Genomic DNA, 15200 nt, shown 5'->3' with positions numbered 1-15200 from the left:
GAGACAAGAGAAGTTTGATTTCTTCTACTCCTACATATGGAGACGAGAGAAGTTTGATTTTTTTCTACTACATATGGAGACAAGAGAAGTTTGATTTGAATTATGTCGGATGGAAAAATGCCTTATTTTATGAGTATTGCTGATGATAACAACATGTGCACCTAGATCCCATTAGCAGCATATTGGAAATTGAAAAAGAAAAATGGTATAAATAAGCTTCACGGGCCTCTGGTTTACAAATCTTATATTGTATGTTGATTTGGACTCTTGTTTGTAAACAATATAATACCTGTGTTAATATCTATAAGCCTTTGACACTAAGTCAATAAAAACATGACATACGGATAACTTATTTTCTTTTTTCATGCATAATTTGTAAACAGAAGCAGATTAACGTGATGATCAAATAATGTTATAACATGTGCACGATAATTCTCAAGTCCCTGACCTACTAATAGATCCAAAATAGTTCATAGTAGATTAAAATTAACGATAGTGAAATGTCAGTAAGTGTATGTAAACACCGATCTGGCACCAACATATTGATAGGTATCAAAAATCAAGGTAGATATATAGGTAAAAGGTCTTGAGAGCTTGATTAGAATTGACTCCTTGTTTAAATGTTATGAAGCTGCATCATAATCAAGGTAGATAGAGGTAATAGGTCTTGAGAACTTGATTAGAATGATATTCTTTGTTTTAATGTTATCGCTAATATTGGTAATATCCTCTGATCTGCTCAGTAAGACAATAAAGGTATTGTTAATCCTGCAAGTTTAATTCCCGATTTCTGTAATAGGTCTTGAGAGCTTGATTTGAATCCTACACTTTGTTGCAATGTTATCGATTATATTGGTAATATTGTCTGAACTGCTCAGTAGTTTTAGACAATAAGGGTAATGATGATCATGCAACTTACATACATCAGGCTTTGACTTTATCAATCATGTTTTAATGTTAATTTACTGCACTATTGGGATGAAACGTATAAAAAAATTGACAAAAAGGCTCTATAATTTTATGAAGCAGGCACAATTGTTCAATCTGTTTACTGACCTGTGAAATGAAAAAAGTTAGAGATTTTGTTGTTTAAAGATTCTTGAAGGTTTATTTGAAACTTCATTTTAGAATGAAAGCACCTGCAATATGCATCGGATGTTGAATCGTTTGAAAATAATTATGAAGGCATAATTAATGCAAAACATTCTGGAAGCTAATTAATAGATCACTTTTACAATTAAGTAAGCAGTGATTACAATTGATATACTTCTGAAATTTTGAAGAAAAAACAAATTTTTTTTTTTAGAACCAGGTTCTTGGAAGCTATCTTAAAAGCTTCCTTTTACAAGTAAGCAGATATATCATCTGATAAAATGTTGAATGATTGAAAAAAATCAGGGAGTTGTTGGGCAAAAGTTCCTGAAAGTTAATTAGAAATTTGATTGTTAAACACAAAATCAGCGATATGTGATTGATTGTCAGTGATGCACGTTTTTGATGAAGGTAATTACGTCAATACAGAAAAAAATTGGAAACAACACAAATTAAAAACAAAAAAGAGTGCTACATAGCAGAAAACTGCACAGACTGCATTAAGTTATCCATGGTTTTGATTTTTTGTTGTTGTTGAAAGTAGCTGAATGGCAGATTATAAATTGTGGGGAACCATATGAGTCAATCATATAAAAAACAGATAAAATTACAGTGGTGGATCCAGCCATTTTTTCCAACTATATGCTCCCATTCAAATGCATTGATTGACCAACAAAAAGGGGGGTTCCAACCCCCGGAACCCCCCTGGATCCGCCACTGAATTAGCAGGTTAGTGCTTGCTCCCACATAGATTTGTTAAAAAAGCATCAACAAAAATAAAGCTAATATTTGCTTTTATGACCTTGTGTCTGTCTACAATTCAGAGTTGACATTTATTTTGCTTTGCCTTAAAGCAGTTAACTTGTATATAAGACAGTTTCCTGGAAATTGATTTAGTGAAAAATCAAATATAAAGCAAATGAGATATTCTATTCATAAGTCACAAAAGCCACATAAAACATTTTTCAACAGCTTAGAAATCCATGAACTGCGAACATACATGTTTACTTTGATGGATCATTGTCTTTGAAGCGAGCCAAAAATTCATCAGTATAAAATTAGTTTAGAATTAACAAGGTACACAAAATTGACAGTTAATACATCTTACATAAAAAAGCAATTTGTTATCTGATAGAGACATTTTAGTGTTTGTAAACAAAGTAAGTTTGCCAGAAAATGTCATCAAGTGTGTGTACACAGACAGACAGGGGGACACAAAAATAGAAGTAATGGGGTTATGAGTACAGACTCATCCTATTATTATAATTCTGGTTATTTTGGTAACTTTGAGAGGTGTCAGTTAGTCTGTTGCTGTGTAGTACTTGAAGCTTTAGTATCTTCTAAGAGTCTGCCAATATGGGAAAAGTTGATTATCCTGTACTTTATTGTTTTAATGCTAAAAATACCTTTCTATAATTCTTTTTTAGCATTGACTCAGTTCTTGACCAGTTGTTTATTTATTGACCATTAACAGATGATTCTTTTTTCTGCTCTTTTCATCAGTCAACACTCAATTGTTAATTAATATATTATGATGCTAAATTTTGATAATTTCTGATTTTTTTCCTAAAGATGTATCTGATATTTTGATCAGAAGAAAAATATTATTGTTTTCCTTATAGTTTATTATTTTCCTGGTCAATTTCTTATCTCAGATGCTATAAGGAGTATGTCAATTTGTCAACTATATTTGGTGTATGGAATCATAGTGTTAGTTGTAAAGGTCTGGTGAAAATAATGTTTGTATGTAATCCTTGTGAGGCATAGTATCTTTAGCTGGGTTGACCTCATTTCCATGGTTCATTGGTTAATGTTAGGTTTTGATGGATAACTCCATTTCTCAGAAATGGTTCACCTGACCTTGACCTCATTTACCATGATCATTGATTATCTTTATCTTATGTAATACTTGTTGTATAACCTTTTTCTTAAAGACTTTGGACGTAAGTTCAATCATGATCAGTAGACATTACAGCATGTGCATTCTTGTTTCATTGTTAATTCTGAATTTATATCACTAACTATCATTTGTGCAAACTTTCCTTTTCTTTCCTCTCTGGCTTTATTCCAGTTTCATGCATTACGTTTGTCACTGTCAGTGTCAACGTATTAATTTAGCATGGTGTCAAAAAGTGCATAGCAGTAAACTGGTTCCTATATGGAACAGTCTGCACTCTGTTAACTGCACCAGAACTGATTTGTAACATTAGAGTCAGATGATCATGCATAAAACATTTATAACTTTTTTCTTTATAAGCTTTAAACAATTTGTACATTTGAATTTTTAATTTGAATCTTAAGCAAAACATTCCATATAATACCAAGCAAAATTTTCAAATTAAAGGTCTTGCTACAAATCACACTGTTTTATAGAGTCTCAAGCAGGAAATGCCAACCTAAACATTTTGTTCATGCTGGAAATCATAAATGTCAAGTTGATGTTTTTCTATACATGCATACCATTATAAATGCCAAGCTTCTCCAGACAATGGTAGGAAACTACTAAAAACAGATATCCAGACTTAATGATTTCTTCCCGACTTTAAAACTTTAAACTTTTTATCAAAAACAAGATGCGGCTGTAAAACTAAACCTTTTATTTTTTTCGTTGTTTTTCATTTTTACAAAAATTGCATTGGGATACTCAGCCATTATCACAATTCAAGTTTTCATGGCATTATTTGTTTTCAGCATGTTTGAAAATTGCAATAATATATTTTTTAACAATTGGTGCATTTCTGAATTTCAGTAATCAAATGGACATCAAAATGCCAGTTTAGCGGCTCCATAGACAATTATGACAAGCAAAATTGTTTAGCAGATTTACCAACAAATTCTATACTATGGATTGGTATGTTTTTTTGTTCTAATGTGACTGTCCTACATATTACTATTGAAAGGGCAATCTACAATCTAATTACCATTTCTTCACTTAAACGTGACACTTTCCCCGGTCTTGTTTTTGAAATTTTATCCCCCTGTACTGTAACTAAATAGGGGTATTTAAAGTACATAGAACAATAGTAGTATAATATTAGAACATGCCGCCAAATTGGCTACTATAGTTAGTCTATAGTAGTCATGGTGTCATTGCTGTGAATAGAGTGTCATCACAAATCTTTTTGATCAGTACTTTAATATGTTCACAGATCATCACTTATAAAAAGGATCAGATTTTGTTATTATTCAGTATTTTCAATGCCTTATATATCAGCTTAGGTCTAAACAGTACTTTTGTACAACCCAAATTATCACCTAGTATAAAAGAAATCTCCCTATTTTTTATGTGTTACTATTTTTACCATGACACTTAACAATACCAATTCTTCTGTACATGTACTAAGATCCACATTCAGACCAATAATCCTCCTCAGTTATGCTCTCAAGGTCAAAATACGTTGAAGAGCTGATACTACTGAAAAGGACCAAAAGTATAACCATGCATACATGTACCTGTATAGAAAAGGAATATGAGCTTCAGATAAAAGATATCATTCCTTAATTTCAAAAAAAATCTTTTAAGTTGCATGACTGCAAATTTTATAAAAAGGAGAGCCATCAACACATTCTCAACTACAATTAAGATAAAAAAGTTATATATGTCTTTATTCAGCTGTGGTCAGCACATATAAAAACTATTTAAGGGGGCTCACGGGTCTAAATCAACTTTTTTTTCCAATATAGGATTTTGCTATTTTTTTCTATGATTTAACTTTATCTTATACCTAATATAAATATAAAATAAAAATATGGGGTCACCGTTTATTTTATCTCACAATTTGCCTCCGAAAGAAGTAATACTATACAATTTTGTTAATGTCCTTTTTTTCTGTTGAACTAATAGGAGAAATATTGGTAATATCGAAATATAAAAAGAACTTAATTACAGAAATCGCTTAAATTTTACGATAATTAAGTTTACGTACAGCTTGTTTTATATAGTTATAAAAAATATAGGTCACCGATGAGTTAAAAAAGATATTTCAATTTAAACGTCAAAAAATTACATTTTTTGCACCAAAGGGAGATAATTTGGAGCTTTTTCAATGATATAAACATTTTTGTCTTGGCGATTTTTGTACCATATATCATAAAGTAATAACTAATAGTGTAATAAATAAAATTTGTAATGAAAAAACAAATGTTTAATTTTTGCTGAATTTTTTGTACCCGCGACCCTCCTTAAAAGTACCATATTTTAATTCTTTACTTTTGCCATAGGTTCTATGCTTGAAACCCTGGCCTATACAATGCATTTGAGGCATTTTTGATATCAACATTATGTACCCATCAAGTTCTGATTTAACAATTTTTTCAGAGTTATGTCCCTTCAGTGATTGTTTTGTTGTGTTGAGTTATTAGCTCAAATTATATGCAGCAACTATCTGTAGTTGGAGTTACAGACCATATAATATTATAGAATGTATAAGAGAATAGTAGTTTTACTGTACTCTATAACAAATTAGTTGTCATATTACTCCTTAAACTTGGCTGCCAGGGCTCTAGATTCAAATACAAGCTGAAAATCACTCTGCTGTAACAATTTTTGTTCTAACAGAAAATCTCTGGTAGGTTAGAAAGTTAAACTAGTTTCTGAAGTTGTATATTGTCATTATGGTGTAATGATTCTTGGTACAGGGGGAAGTGCTGAGTGATCCCTCCCTTAACCTAGTAGATATATAACTGCCACCATTATCTTTGTTAGTGGAGTAATGTTCAGGTTATTAGGAAGAGGAGTTGTATACTTTGCTAGATTTGACATTTGGGTCTTGTACAGTGATAAATTTTGGAAGAAAATTATCCTCTTCTGTTTCAGCTGTTTAAACTAAATTGCTTACAATTAACTTGTACAAGTTTGAGGTAAAGTCACCTAAAACAAGCTGTATTGGTTTTGATACCCAAAAGCTGTTGGGTAACTCTGATACAATTCAAAAAGAGACAGATAGATGCAAGAAAATTGGTTAACATATATGATTTTGGTTGTAGTTCTAACATGACAAATTTAAACAAAAAATGTATTGGTAATACCTTGTACCTTATCGTAAATCTATGTTTACATTTTAATGCAGTAATTTGAACACAATGTTTTGACCAGACATCAAGTTATAAGTTATATGATACCAGAGTGTTATATGTCTGTCTGCTATTTTGTTCCTTATTTCTATTTTTAATTTAATGCCTTATACAGATTTCCTTGTATTCTATTACTTGGAGTTCAGAGTAAAATACAAATAAGAATGAATCATTTCCTTGATCTATTGTTTATTATCAGAATTTATGGGAATACATTTATACATGTATATCCAAATATAGTTATATTAAGGAATACAAAACAGAAAATGGGCGATGCAATCTAAACCATATTAATTTATCGACTTGTTTTAAGAAATTCCTTACTTTAAAGAAATTTTGATTTTGTAAAAATTGAATATAATGTCAGTGTGCTAATTGATGTTCATAGATCACTAGGAGTAAAGAACAGTATAATTCTGTCATATATGTCTGAAAGTAAAACACAAATAAAGAAATGCAGTATAGTCTCTAATATATAGGAATCTAATTTTAAGATAATGGTAAAAATCTGTTTACCTAATTTCAGTGTTAAAAGCCACTATTTGAGGCAAGCTTCCTGATCAAAACTGGTTGCCAAATCAACCAATGAGGCAATCCACAAAAAGACAGAATGACAAGTAAGTTATAAAAAGCCCTGTTTTACAAAATGTGAAACAAAACAAGAGGAAACTAATTTCATTAAATGAAGTTTAAGTTTGCCCAATAGGAAAACAAATTGTTTGCAATATGTCTCTGTATTTGTTGGGTTTGATTAACCCAAAATGAATTCCTTATATTATTCATTGGATAGTTTTACTGTGCATAGTCAAGTTAAATCATCATTGGATAGTTTTACTGTGCATAGTCAAGTTAAATTATTCATTGGATAGTTTTACTGTGCATAGTCAAGTTAAATCATCATTGGATAGTTTTACTGTGCATAGTCAAGTTAAATTATTCATTTGATAGTTTTACTGTGCATAGTCAAGTTAAATTATGAAAACAACACTATATAATTTCAAGGGGCTAAAACCAAAACATTTTCTGCATTTACATTCATCAATGACACTGAAAGCCATGGAAACGCCTATTTAGTTTTGAGATGATTTCAAACTGCATCACGGAAAGTCTTTTAGCCAAATGATCTTGTGACAAGGCAAAAAGCTTTTCAGATAAGCATAGTTACATTATATTTGTTGATGTGAATGTCCATAGCAAATTATGGTAAGCAATCCTCTTTGATTTTATATATATAATATTAAAGTATAATTAACTTCTGACGGTTAAATATGTCATATTCCAACTGTTTGAAAAATAATATTCCTGAAAGTACTCTATTAATACTGGTAATTAAGGATGTTTGTTTCACTTTTTGACATGCAACTCCTTCTTGACACAAACTTAAGATATTTTCAGCGGAACTTTTTATTAGATTGGTGTTATTGAATTTGACCAAACAAGCGTGCATAACACTTTCCTCGTCAATAAAATATATATTAATACATTTTTAAGAAAACAGTGATCTTTTATATATTTTTCACAAGTCAATAAACCTATTTGAACATTGTTAATGCTGACACTTTGTTTACATCGTAAAAACATTTTGTTTACATTTTAAAAATGGGTACTTTAAAAGTTTGTTTGATTAAGTACTTGATTATGGGTCACTGCACCTCTGGTTTTAGGATACAGGGAAAAAAGTGAGTTGATCTGGCAGACAAGAAGTTCAAAAGCCTAATCATGAAGATGCCATGGGGCTGTATTTTGTAATTTCATGACAATTATATGATAATGAATGATACAGATCTTTACACATGGCATTTTTTCAACATCCGAATAATCAAATGAGATCTTTGATTTTAATTAGTCAGGTTTTTTGGCACAAGCTTCCTCCTATATTTGCCAGAGTACATTGTTAGTAAGCAATGGTTCATGTGATATCACTAACGTGTGGATTTACCCTGTGGTTGGTGACGATAGCCAAACTTATGACTAATCCATTTACCTTTATATGAATACATGTAATAAGTTAGTTATACATCAATGAGACAGCTGCCCAACATAAAAAATAACTAAAAGACATCAAGAGATTGATATATGGTCTTCAATTTAAGACTGGTACAATTAAGACTGGTACCACATCCACTTGTATTTTTGTCCATCGGATGAGTTAAGCCTTTTTCCACTGATTTTTATAGTTCGTTCTTATGTTGTACTGTTATACCACTGTTCCGGGTTAGGGGGAGGGTTGGGATCCTGCTCACATGTTTAACCCGCCACATTCTGTATGCAATTCAGTGGTTGACGTTTGTTTATGTGTTGCATATTTGTTTTTTGTTTAATTTTTAAATAAATTAGGCCTTTAGTTTTCTCGTTTGAATTGTTTTACATTGTCATTTCTGGGCCTTTTATAGCTGACTATGCGGTATGGGCTATGCTCATTGTTAAAGACTGTACAGTGACCTATATTTGTTAATTTCTGTGTTATTTTGGTCTCTTGTGGAGAGTTGTCTCATTGGCAGTCATACCACGTCTTCTTTTTTTAGCTCACCTGGCCCACAGGGCCAAGTGAGCTTTTCTCATCACTTGGCGTCCGGCGTCGTCTGGCGTCGTCCTGCGTTAACTTTTACAAAAATCTTCTCCTCTGAAACTACTGGGCCAAATTTAACCAAACTTGGCCACAATCATCATTGGGGTATCTAGTTTAAAAAATGTGTGGCGTGACCCGGCCAACCAACCAAGATGGCCGCCATGGCTAAAAATAGAACATAGGGGTAAAATGCAGTTTTTGGCTTATAACTCAAAAACCAAAGCATTTAGAGCAAATCTGACATGGGGTAAAATTGTTTATCAGGTCAAGATCTATCTGCCCTCAAATTTTCAGATGAATCCGACAACCCGTTATTGGGTTGCTGCCCTGAACTGGTAATTTTAGGGAATTTTTGCTGTTTTTGGCTATTATCTTGAATATTATTCAGTGTTCTAGGATTTTTTTGGCACCTTGACTTACCACGGGTAAGATCAATAAAAAAATTACTTACCCACATCTAAAAGTTAAATCCGCCAACCAATGCGGACGGCGCAAAAAAAACGATTTCTTACTAAATTTGACAAATATGTTATAGTTATTACTATGTCATTTATTAAGAGCTATAATAAATGCAACTGTAAGTTTATTTTCCTCCGATGACAAGAAAAAAAATCGTTTATGTCCCGATTTAAGCACCAGTTATCAATCCGGATTTTCCGATTTGACCGACACCGTGACCGACTTTTAGAATAATAGGAGAAGAATGTGGTCTCTTTTGCACTTGATTACACCTAGTAAACGAGTGCTTGAATAAAAGCGCCGATAGACATCGACAAAATCTTTGATCTTTTATCAAAGTTTTTTCTCGTGATTTAATAAAAATAAAAAGCAGATATGGGAAAATTGAAGAGGACCGGGAAATTTCAAGAGTTTTTCGGCTTCCCCGAACTTGAAAATTGACTTACCACCGGGTGACAAAGGCTAAAAAATGACTTACCCGTTGTCCTAATCCACTTACCCCGGGTAACGGGTAATGGGAATCCTAGAACACTGATTATTATAGATAGAGATAAACTGTTTACAGCAATAATGTTCAGCAAAGTAAGATTTACAAATAAGTCAACATGACCAAAATGGTCAGTTGACCCCTTTAGGAGTTATTGACCTTTATAGTCAATTTTAAACCATTTTTCGTAAATCTTAGTAATCTTTTACAAAAATCTTCTCCTCTGAAACAACTGGGCCAAATTAATCCAAACTTGGCCACAATCATCTTTGGGACATCTAGTTTAAAAAATGTGTGGCGTGACCCGGCCAACCAACCAAGATGGCCGCCATGGCTAAAAATAGAACATAGAGGTAAAATGCAGTTTTTGGCTTATAACTCAAAAACCAAAGCATTTAGAGCAAATCTGACATGCGGTAAAAGTGTTTATCAGGTCAAGATCTACCTGTCCTGAAATTTTCAGATGAATCGGACAACCTGTTGTTGGGTTGCTGCCCCTGAATTGGTAATTTTAGGGAATTTTTGCTGTTTTTGGCTATTATCTTGAATATTATTATAGATAGAGATAAACTGTAAACAGCAATAATGTTCAGCAAAGTAAGATTTACAAATAAGTCAACATGACCAAAATGGTCAGTTGACCCCTTTAGGAGTTATTGACCTTTATCGTCAATTTTTAACCATTTTTCGTAAATCTTAGTAATCTTTTACAAAAATCTTCTCCTCTGAAACAACTAGGCCAAATTAATCCAAACTTGGCCACAATCATCTTTGGGATATGTAGTTTAAAAAATGTGTGGCAAGACCCGGCCAACCAACCAAGATGGCCGCCATGGCTAAAAATAGAACATAGGGGTAAAATGCAGTTTTTGGCTTATAACTCAAAAACCAAAGCATTTAGAGCAAATCTGACATGTGGTAAAAGTGTTTATCAGGTCAAGATCTATCTGTTCTGAAATTTTCAGATGAATCAGACAACCTGTTGTTGGGTTGCTGCCCCTGAATTGGTAATTTTAAGGAAATTTTGCTGTTTTTGGTTATTATCTTGAATATTATTATAGATAAAGATAAACTGTAAACAGCAATAATGTTCAGCAAAGTAAGATTTACAAATAAGTCAACATGACCAAAATGGTCAGTTGACCCCTGAAGGAGTTATTGCCCTTTATAGTCAATTTTTAACCATTTTTTAGCTCACCTGGCCCAAAGGGCCAAGTGAGCTTTTCTCAGCACTTGGCGTCCGGCGTCCGTCGTCCGTCGTCTGTCGTCCGTCGTCTGTCGTCCGTCGTCCGTCGTCGTCTGGCGTCGTTAACTTTTACAAAAATCTTCTCCTCTGAAACTACTGGGCCAAATTTAACCAAACTTGGCCACAATCATCATTGGGGTATCTAGTTTAAAAAATGTGTCCGGTGACCCGGCCAACTAACCAAGATGGCCGCCATGGCTAAAAATAGAACATAGGGGTAAAATGCAGTTTTTGGCTTATAACTCAAAAACCAAAGCATTTAGAGCAAATCTGACATGGGGTAATATTGTTCATCAGGTCAAGATCTATCTGCCCTGAAATTTTCAGATGAATCGGACATTTCGTTGTTGGGTTGCTGCCCCTGAAATGGTAATTTTAAGGAAATTTTGCTGTTTTTGGTTATTATCTTGAATATTATTATAGATAGAGATAAACTGTAAACAGCAATAATGTTCAGCAAAGTAAGATCTACAAATAAGTCAACATGACCAAAATGGTCAGTTGACCACTTTAGGAGTTATTGCCCTTTATAGTCAATTTTTAACCATTTTTCGTAAATCTTAGTAATCTTTTAGAAAAATCTTCTCCTCTGAAACTACTGGGCTAAATTTAACCAAACTTGGCCATAATCATCATTGGGGTATCTAGTTTAAAAAATGTGTCCGGTGTCCCGCTCAACCAACCAAGATGGCCGCCATGGCTAAAAATAGAACATAGGGGTAAAATGCAGTTTTTGGCTTATAACTCAAAAACCAAAGCATTTAGAGCAAATCTGACACGGGGTAAAATTGTTCATCAGGTCAAGATCTAGCTGCCCTGAAATTTTCAGATGAATCGGACATTCTGTTGTTGGGTTGCTGCCCCTGAAATGGTAATTTTAAGGAAATTTTGCTGTTTCTGGTTATTATCTTGAATATTATTATAGATAGAGATAAACTGTACACAGCAATAATGTTCAGCAAAGTAAGATCTACAAATAAGTTAACATGACCAAAATGGTCAGTTGACCACTTTAGGAGTTATTGCCCTTTATAGTCAATTTTTAACCATTTTTCGTAAATCTTAGTAATCTTTTACAAAAATCTTCTCCTCTGAAACTACTGGGCCAAATTTAACCAAACTTGGCCATAATCATCATTGGGGTATCTAGTTTAAAAAATGTGTCCGGTGACCCGGCCAACCAACCAAGATGGCCGCCATGGCTAAAAATAGAACATAGGGGTAAAATGCAGTTTTTGGCTTATAACTCAAAAACCAAAGCATTTAGAGCAAATCTGACGTGGGTAAAATTGTTCATCAGGTCAAGATCTATCTGCCCTGAAATTTTCAGATGAATCAGACATTCCGTTGTTGGGTTGCTGCCCCTGAATTGGTAATTTTGAGGAAATTTTGCTGTTTTTGGTTATTATCTTGAATATTATTAAAGATAGAGATAAACTGTAAACAGCAATAATGTACAGCAAAGTAAGAACTAAAAATAATTCACTATGACCAAAATAGTCAATTAACCCCCTAAGGAGTTATTGCCCTTCATAGTCAATTTTTAACAATTTTCTTAAAATTTGAAGATTTTCAATAACATTTTCCACAGAAAGTACTGTTATAGATAGAGATAATTGTAAGCAGCAAGAATGTTTAGTAAAGTAAGATCTACAAACACATCACCATTACCAAAACACAATTTTGTCATGAATCCATCTGTGTCCATTGTTTAATATTCACATAGACATAGACCAAGGTGAGCGACACAGGCTCTTTAGAGCCTCTAGTTCGTAAATCTTAGTAATCTTTTACAAAAATCTTTTCTCTGAAACTACTAGGCCAAATTAAACTAAACTTGGCCACAATCATCATAGGGGTAACTTGTTTAAAAAATGTGTGGCGTGACCCAGCCAACCAACCAAGATAGCCGCCATGGCTAAAAATAGAACATAGGGGTAAAATGCAGTTTTTGGCTTATAACTCAAAAACCAAAGCATTTAGAGCAAATCTGACAGAGTGTAAAATTGTTTATCAGGTCAAGATCTATCTGCCCTCAAATTTTCAGATGAATCCGACAACCCGTTGTTGGGTTGCTGCCCCTAAATTGGTAATTTTAAGGAAATTTTACTGTTTTTGGTTATTATCTTGAATATTATTATAGAAAGAGATAAACTGTGAACAGCAATAATGTTCAGCAAAGTAAGATTTACAAATAAGTGAACTTGACCGAAATGGTCAGTTGACCCCTTTAGGAGTTATTGCCCTTTACAGTCAATTTTTAACCATTTTTCGTAAATCTTAGTAATCTTTTACTAAAATCTTCTTCTCTAAAACTACTGGGCCAAATTAATCCAAACTTGGCCACAATCATCTTTGGGGTATTTAGTTTAAAAAATGTGTCCGGTGACCCGGCCATCCAACCAAGATGGCTGCCATGGCTAAAAATAAAACATAGGGGTAAAATGCAGTTTTTGGCTTATAACTCAAAAACCAAAGCATTTAGAGCAAATCTGACGAGGGTTAAATTGTTTATCAGGTCAAAATCTATCTGCCCTGAAATTTTAGGATGAATCGGACAACCCGTTGTTGGGTTGCTGCCCCTAAATTGGTAATTTTAAGGAAATTTTACTGTTTTGGGTTATTATCTTGAATATTATTATAGATAGAGATAAACTTTAAACAGCAGTAATGTACAGCAAAGTAAGATTTACAAATAAGTCAACATGACTGAAATGGTCAATTGACCCCCTAAGGAGTTATTGTCCTTTAAAGTCAATTTTTAACAATTTTCATAAAATTTGTAAATTTTTACAAACATTTTTTACTGAAACTACTGGGCCAAGTTCATTATAGATAGAGATAATTGTAAACAGCAAGAATGTTCAGTAAAGTAAGATGTACAAACACTTTATCATCACTAAAACACAATTTTGTCATGAATCCATCTTCTTCCTTTGTTTAATATTCACATAGAACAAGGTGAGCGACACAGGCTCTTTAGAGCCTCTAGTTCGTAAATCTTAGTAATCTTTTAGAAAAATCTTCTCCTCTGAAACTACTGGGCCAAATTTAACCAAACTTAGCCATAATCATCATTGGGGTATCTAGTTAAAAAAATGTGTCCGGTAACTCGGCCAACAAACCAAGATGGCCGCCATGGCTAAAAATAGAACATGGGGGTAAAATGCAGTTTTTGGCTTATAACTCAAAAACCAAAGCATTAAGAGCAAATCTGACAGGAAGTAAAATTGTTGATCAGGTCACGATCTATCTGCCCTGAAATGAATCGGATAATCGGTTGTTAGTTGCTGCCCCTGAATTGGTAATTACTAATTTTGAGGAAATTTTGCTGTTTTTTTGTTATTATCTTGAATATTATTATAGATAGAGATAAACTGTAAACAGCAATAATGTACAGCAAAGTAAGAACTAAAAATAAGTCAGTATGACCAAAATAGTCAATTGACCCCCTTCATAGTCAATTTTTAACAATTTTCTTAAAATTTGAAGATTTTCAATAACATTTTCCACAGAAAGTACTGTTATAGATAGAGATAATTGTAAGCAGCAAGAATGTTTAGTAAAGTAAGATCTACAAACACATCACCATCACCAAAACACAATTTTGTCATGAATCCATCTGTGTCCATTGTTTAATATTCACATATACCAAGGTGAGCGACACAGGCTCTTTAGAGCCTCTAGTTACAATATGCAGGGTCTTGAATAACAATGGAAAAATATAACAGACTGAGAGACTATTAGATTTCTTGGCAACAGCCTTAGTTCCCCTAAAATGACAATAAAATATAAAGATAGGACAAAAGACAACCACTGATGATGTACTTTACTATAACATGAGCTGGTGTATACTAGCTTTTTTTGCCTGCTTCTGTCATTACCTCCATTTGTCTGTCAGTCTGTTTGAAAGACCTCGGGTACAAACACATTTGTCAAAATGTTCTTCTATGAAAGGAAATTATTTTGTTTTTAGTCTGTAATATGATTATTTTTAGCTGAAGCATACAAATTTTTTACAACTAGTGTGCAGCCAATTATTGTGTGCCAATAGTTTGTTCCAACAGGCAACACTCATTGTATTAGTTTCCTGTGTGGTAGTGTTTGTGTGTCCACGGTAATGGTGTCCAATTTAAATGTGTATACTGTGATAACGTCATTTGCAATAGTGTCCACTATGATGGTTTTCTCTTCAATAGTTTACATTGGTGTCCAGAAATGTGTCTACAGTGTTAGTGTCACTCTGTAATGGTGTCCACTGTGATGGTGCTTCT

The 15200-nt window shown here is 33.1% G+C and overlaps 1 protein-coding gene across 1 annotated transcript in view; it reads left to right on the top strand.

Annotated features, from left to right (window-relative positions):
- LOC143071300 (semaphorin-1A-like) overlaps nucleotides 1-15200 on the top strand; it is a 120686-nt gene that overhangs the window by 36995 nt on the left and 68491 nt on the right. The window contains exons 5-6 of the mRNA XM_076245525.1: nucleotides 3842-3943; nucleotides 6692-6782. The gene's annotated coding sequence lies outside the window, so the exon portion shown is untranslated. The remainder of the gene's footprint in view (nucleotides 1-3841; nucleotides 3944-6691; nucleotides 6783-15200) is intronic.

Source organism: Mytilus galloprovincialis, chromosome 4 (genome assembly GCF_965363235.1).
Source record: "Mytilus galloprovincialis chromosome 4, xbMytGall1.hap1.1, whole genome shotgun sequence".
Taxonomy (NCBI): domain Eukaryota; kingdom Metazoa; phylum Mollusca; class Bivalvia; order Mytilida; family Mytilidae; genus Mytilus; species Mytilus galloprovincialis.
This window is presented reverse-complemented; position numbering and strand designations above follow the sequence as displayed.